General features: G+C 57.9%; 1 protein-coding gene across 1 annotated transcript in view; it reads right to left on the reverse strand.

Moving 5' to 3' along the window:
• The window catches only part of ADCY1 (adenylate cyclase 1), a 114,936-nt gene that overhangs the window by 89,169 nt on the left and 19,541 nt on the right, over positions 1–6,226 (reverse strand). The window lies entirely within an intron of this gene.

Below are 6,226 nucleotides of genomic sequence, written 5' to 3' on the forward strand. Positions count from 1 at the left end.
GGAGCCCCAAGGCCGGGGGCTCACCTAGCCCTGGGCACCACAAGGCCTCTCAACTGTGACCCAGCCAGCCCGCCTCTCCTCACCTTCAAACCATGCACCTGGCTTCTGCGTGAACTTGGCAGGTGCCATGGACTGAAGTGTGTCCCCCCAAAATTCCTGGGATGAAGTCCTAATCTCCCATGTGACTGTATTTGCAGAAAGGGCTTTCAGGAGGTAATTAAGGCTTAATGAGGCCAAAGGCTGGCATCCTAATCCGATAGGACCAGTGTCCTGCTAAGAAGAGAATGCAACATCTCTCTCTGCACATGAGCACTGAGAAAAGGCCATGCAAGGGGCTTTAAGAACTCAGTGGGATGCACCTGCCTCGTGTGCAGGTAGAAATGAAGCGTCAGTGGGAAGGAGGGATGGTCCCCCTGTTCCCATGGGACCACCCACCACGAGCACCCTGCCTGCTCAGCCAAAGGAATGCTGGGCAGGCCCTGCTTTCCAGAGCTGGCTCGTGCAGGAGGAGGGACGGAGGGTGTCCCAGGCTGCCCCTGCCCCACGACTTAAGTCAGAAGGCCTGGTGCCAGCCTGAGCCAGGGGCGCTGCAGGGGCACAGGGCTGAGCACCATGGCCTCAGCTCTGCTTCCACGGAGTCCGGGCAGTCGTGGGGATGACAACACAGGGGGTCGTGCCAGCCCCTGCAGAGCCCCATACACTGCACATCGACGTGCCAAGGGGTCCAGACAAAACCCACTCCCCACTCGGCACCAGGAGGCAAAGGGCCTCAGGGTGACCGCACTCACAAACACAGCACCCGGGGCAGGGGCCGCTCCCCGTGTGTGTGCAACCTGCGTGTCAGCGACTCTGGAGGGTCACCCTGCGTGTGCGTCCCTGGGACAGGTGGGGCGGGAATGGCGCCTTCCCTGGACACCCACATGGCTCACGGGTGAACCCCCCGACCTGGAGATGACTATTAGCACCAAGTCTACAAGTTAGCAGTCATGGGGTTGCCAAATTCTTCGTTTTCTTCTTGAATCAGTTTCAGGAGTGGACACCTTGTGGGAATTCGCACATCTGGTCTAAGTGCCCAAGTCTTCTGGTATCAGCGCATCCGGAGTGTTTCCCTCGTACCTATTTTTAGCCCAGCTCTGTTTGCAGCCACGTTTCCCACCCCTGAGACCTCTGTGTGCCTGTTCTTTTTTCCCAATCAGTCGCTCTAAGACTTTCGTATTTCAAAGACTCAATGTTGGACATTTTTGTTCTGAAAGGGAAAGACCCCTGCTAAAAGACCCTCCCAGTCCTTTTGGAGGATTTGATCTCGGGGATCTGTAAGGCCAAACCCTCTGCCGAGCCTAGCGTGTCTCAGGACGTGCGGGGCTGGAGGGGGGGGGCGTGGCTGGTCTGGGAGGTCCTGGGCTTCAGCCTCCACTGTGCCCACTCTGCCACCAGCTACTCTGTCACTCACCTCGTTTTCCTCCTGACTCAGGAGGAAATTCCCTGAGCCAGCCCCAGATTTACAAAATGGAATAAAGTCCTTACAGGCTGCACTACAACGCAGAAGCCTGAAATCGGGGTGTGAACTCAGGCAGGAAGAACATTCTGGATCACGCACCTCCTTGCACTCGGCCGCGACCCTGCACAAGGACCGTAGCAGCCGGTGTTGGTGTTGATTTGGTGGGAGGGGTGGTCTCCACACACCCAAGTCCCTCCCAAAGGAGTCAGTCTCGGGGACACTGACAACTCGGGGAGCTTCTCCAACGTATGGCAGAGAAGCTTCTAGAAGTAGAGTAGGCGTCCAATGCAGCAGACAGCCCTGCCCACTGTCTCCCAGACCCCGTGGCTCCACCAGCAGGGCAGGAGATGAACACACACTCAGGTTCTGCGGGCAGAACTGCTGTACTTTCTTCTAGATTTGTCTCCGCAAACAGAAGGCTGTCCATTCTAAATGACATGGGGGGAGGAGAGCGATTAGCAGCTCCCCCCGGGGGCATCTCAGGCACCGAACACCCTGCAACCCGCACCGAAACGGCACTGACCAACGTGGAGCAAGGAGGTGTTGGCATCAGATCTGCAAACAGTGGGCAAGAGCCCGCCAGCCCCAGATTCCGGAGCAGAGCCGTGCCTCCCAAGGTGTCCTGTCCTGCCGCTGGGACAGGCAGGGTTCTAACCCTAGGCGTTTGCATCTCAGGGTGGCCCTGCTCTCCCCTCCTGCTCGCCCCGCCCTCAAGCCTGCTGGCAGGTGTCACCCAAGCCAGGCCCGTCCTGCGGGCACAGCCCTGGGGAGGCTGAAGCACCTGGTTTGCACTCTGCCACACAACGTCTCCTGCTCTAGGAAGCTTCCCACCTCGGCCCTGCTGGGTGCACACTCATGGCCCCCACCCCTGCCTCCAAGTTCTTACCTCTGCCTGACCCCTTCTCCTTCCTGCCCGTACCCGTCGGAGCCCCCGCATGTGTCCGCGTGCCTGCCCCCCTCCCTCATCTCCCATATCCTCCAGCTGAGGCCACAACAAATGAAGGACCCGCCTCGAAGGCCACCACACACCACGCACCCGGGCCTCGGCTTCTCTGCTTATGCTCTTCCCCCAGCTCACATCACCCAGGACCCCATTCCTAAACCCACCCCCTCCCAGCATCTGCCGCCTCCTGCAGAAGCCAGTGGACTCACCTGCCACCACACAGTGGTCATTCCAGAGCTAGACACCCCAGCATCCTCTCCCAGAACCAAAGCATGTCCCCTTGGGACCCCCCCTCCCAAAATCAGGGTATGTCCCCCCCGGGACCCCCTCCCAGAAGCAGGGTGCGTCCCCCAGGACCTCCTCCCACAGTCAGGGTGCGTCCCCCAGGACCCCCTCCCAGAATCAGGTTGCGTCCCCCCAGGACTCCCTCCCAGAATCAGGGCACAACCCACCAAGACCCCTCCCAGAATCAGGGTGCATCCCTCCAGGACCTCCTCCCAGAATCAGGGCACAACACACCAAGACCCCTCCCAGAATCAGGGTACATCCCTCCGGGACCCCCTCCCAGAATCAGGGTGCGTCCCCCCAGGACTCCCTCCCAGAATCAGGGCACAACCCACCAAGACCCCTCCCAGAATCAGGGTGCATCCCATCAGGACCCCCTCCCAGAACTGGGGCATATCCCCCAGACCCTTTCTCAGAATTGGGGTGTGGCCCCAGCACCCCCTCCTGGAATCGGGGTGCATCTACCAATATCCTCTCACACATCACCAGGTGCCCTATTATGGGCTCAGGGTATGGAAAAGGCCCTAGAAGCTGCTATTAAATTGGATTCTTTGCTAACTGAGTCAAACATGAAAACACACACCGACAGTGACCAGGCTGTTCGGTCGGGTGTCCCTCAGCTGGCCTCAGCCACCTCCTGCTATCCTGGGCCTGCCGGCCGGTCCCCAAACAATGGGAGGCACCAGGTGCCTGCAGGTACTTGAGAGGCCCCGAGAGGTGGCCAAGCCCGTCTGAGCAAGCCCGTCTGAGCCATCCCAGAGACTGGGCTTCATGAGCTAAAAGCAGCCGGGCCGGCGGGAGGCAGGGAGTGACCCCGAGGTCAGGGGACGGGGCAGCCCAGAGAGCCGTTGCCGTGTGACAGACCAACAGGCTCCAACAGGAAAGGTGTGCAGGTCAAGGTCCTGACTCAGCCAGTCTTGGGACGGCCAGGGACGCACAGAAATGACCTGTCCGCACTCACCCTCCTGTTCCCAAAGCACCAGATGAAACCACCAAGAGAAATAACTGCTATGTTTGAAAATAGGAACAACTGCATTTTTACACAAAGAAAAGCAAGGCCAGAGAAACAGAGCTAGGGACACAGGGATCCCTCCTAAAGAAGCACCAGCCTCCCCACAGTGAGCGGCTCATTCGCACCCACGGGCACAGTGAGAGCACAGACCGGGAGGGATGCAAACACACACGCCACGGAGAAGCACGCGAACACGTGGAAAAGCGGCCATCTGCGTTACTGAACGGCCAGGAGGCGCAGACCTAACAGACAGCGGGGGACGGAGAAAGAGGGCCAGACTCATCGCCGAGGCCGTGCCCCAGAACCCTGACCACCAGGCCCACCTCAGCCTTCCCACCCACAGATGGCAGGCCCCCCCCTCAGAACCGAGCGTCATCGGGGGTAACTTATAAAACGGGGCATAGCATTATTTGGAAAAGACCCCCACGCCCAGGGAGAGAAACGACATTGTATTTGCTCTCTCAACAACAAAACTGAAGCATACATCCAGTCTACGTGAACAAAGATGCTCGTGAGGAGTAACGTTTTTAAAACATGGAGTCTAAATGTCGGTGCTGAGAACACAGAGTCACACACACACACACACACAGGGAAAAGGAGCAGCTACCTCAAGTTACAGCACTGGTGGACCCGTCCATGGGAAAATGCAGAAAATAGAACTATCCAGACAACATGACAACGATATGGGAAAAGAAGATACACAAAGACCAAACCTGAGGACATGGAGCGCTCACTGGGCTGATGGGATTGGGTGGCATTTACCGTGTTGCAGATTTCCCGAGTGAGAACACCAGCCCTTAGCCTCCGCAAGTCTGGGCACACTCCTCTGCAGGATGAGAAAACACACCCTTGCCGGCGGAGCTGCTCTGAACCCGCATGAGACGGCACACGCAGAGCGCCGTGCTGGGCCCGCACAGCCGCCGTGACAGCAGGAGTGCATGTGACCGCTGGCTCCCGGGGCCAGCGTGGTCCACACAGCGGCCACATCGTGCCACGAGTCTGTGCACGCAAACCGGTCCACACGGCGGCCACCACCTTAGCATCGCACACGGCCGACCCCCAGCTGGGTGGCGCACTCAGCCTTAGGAGACACGTTAGGGCCGGAACCTTACGTAATCCACGGAAAAGGCCACCAACGTAAGAGAAGAAATGAAAATAGACACACAGCGAGCAAGGAAAGACATTGAAAAGGAAATGCAGAGGAGACAGAAACCAGGAGGAAAAGCAAAGGAAGGTTCAGAAAGACACGGGAACAGCCCCAAATGTCACTTCTTCAAGGACATCGGGGAGGCACCGAAGGGGGGATGACAACACTACACTCGAGCGTCTCAGAAGCAGTTAAAAGCCTCTCCATTGGTGGGGGTGACACCGGCAGCAGAAATGCTCGGGGCACAGCCCCCGAGGACTCACAATCATACACACATGTGTGCACGCATGCACATGAACACACTTAGACACTCACGGCCACGCACATGCATGCACACTTCCACACTTCCACACAGTTACATGCACACACCCACACGTGCACACATCCACACATTTACACACACACACACTTATATCCACACATGCACACTCACTTATACTCACATCCACATCCACACACACACATGTAAACACATATGCACATAGAGACACAGTTCTATGCACGCACACTTACACGTACACACCCACACGTGCACATGCACACATCCACAGGATCCCCATAGACGTACACACACATGCACACACGCATGTACAGAGACCTCGGCATGCACAGAGTCCACATGAATGCAAACCCACGCATGTCTACACACACGCAGATGCATACAAATGCACACATATCACACATGTGCATCTACACACAGATATATAACTCCCCCAGACGAGTCCATCCACAGATACACACACACGATCTAAACATACATACGGCATCTGCTTCTAAACCACAACCTACCTTCGCTGTAAACACTAGGTATCGTTATAGTGTCTATAAATAAACACACGTGTGTGGGTGTTTTAAACGTGCAGCCCTACTCCACGCCCTGCGTTTCAACCCAGCGGGCTCTCGAGCACCAACCAATCCCATCTGCCACCCCTACGAACGCAAGGCTCGGGCACCAACACTTTGGTAAAGCAGAGCCCATTCCGGGCCTTGTCTGGAGCTCCCAGACCATCCCGTGGGCCCAGGACAGCAGCGGACCAGGAGACACCACTGACGGGGACAAGTCCGGGGACACGCGGCTAACAGTGGCTCTGAGCGGTGGGAACGTGTCCAGCTCACCCTCTAGACTGGGGTGGGTGGTCCCGTTGCCCCAGCAAGCTGTGGCCAGAGCCAGGCAGGTGCGCCCCAGCTTCACAGCCCAGCTGCTGGTGCACGGTTACCATGACGACCACCGTCACAGGGACACCCTCAGGGTCAGTGGAGGCTTCGCCTCGCGGTGGGTCACTCTGGCCGGCAGGTCAGGGCCCACCACATCTGCGCCAGGGCCGGCCAGGACCTGCCTCA

Source organism: Callorhinus ursinus, unplaced genomic scaffold (assembly GCF_003265705.2).
Source record: "Callorhinus ursinus isolate GAN/ISIS: 27379988/994484 unplaced genomic scaffold, GSC_fseal_2.0 scaffold60, whole genome shotgun sequence".
NCBI classification, from domain to species: domain Eukaryota; kingdom Metazoa; phylum Chordata; class Mammalia; order Carnivora; family Otariidae; genus Callorhinus; species Callorhinus ursinus.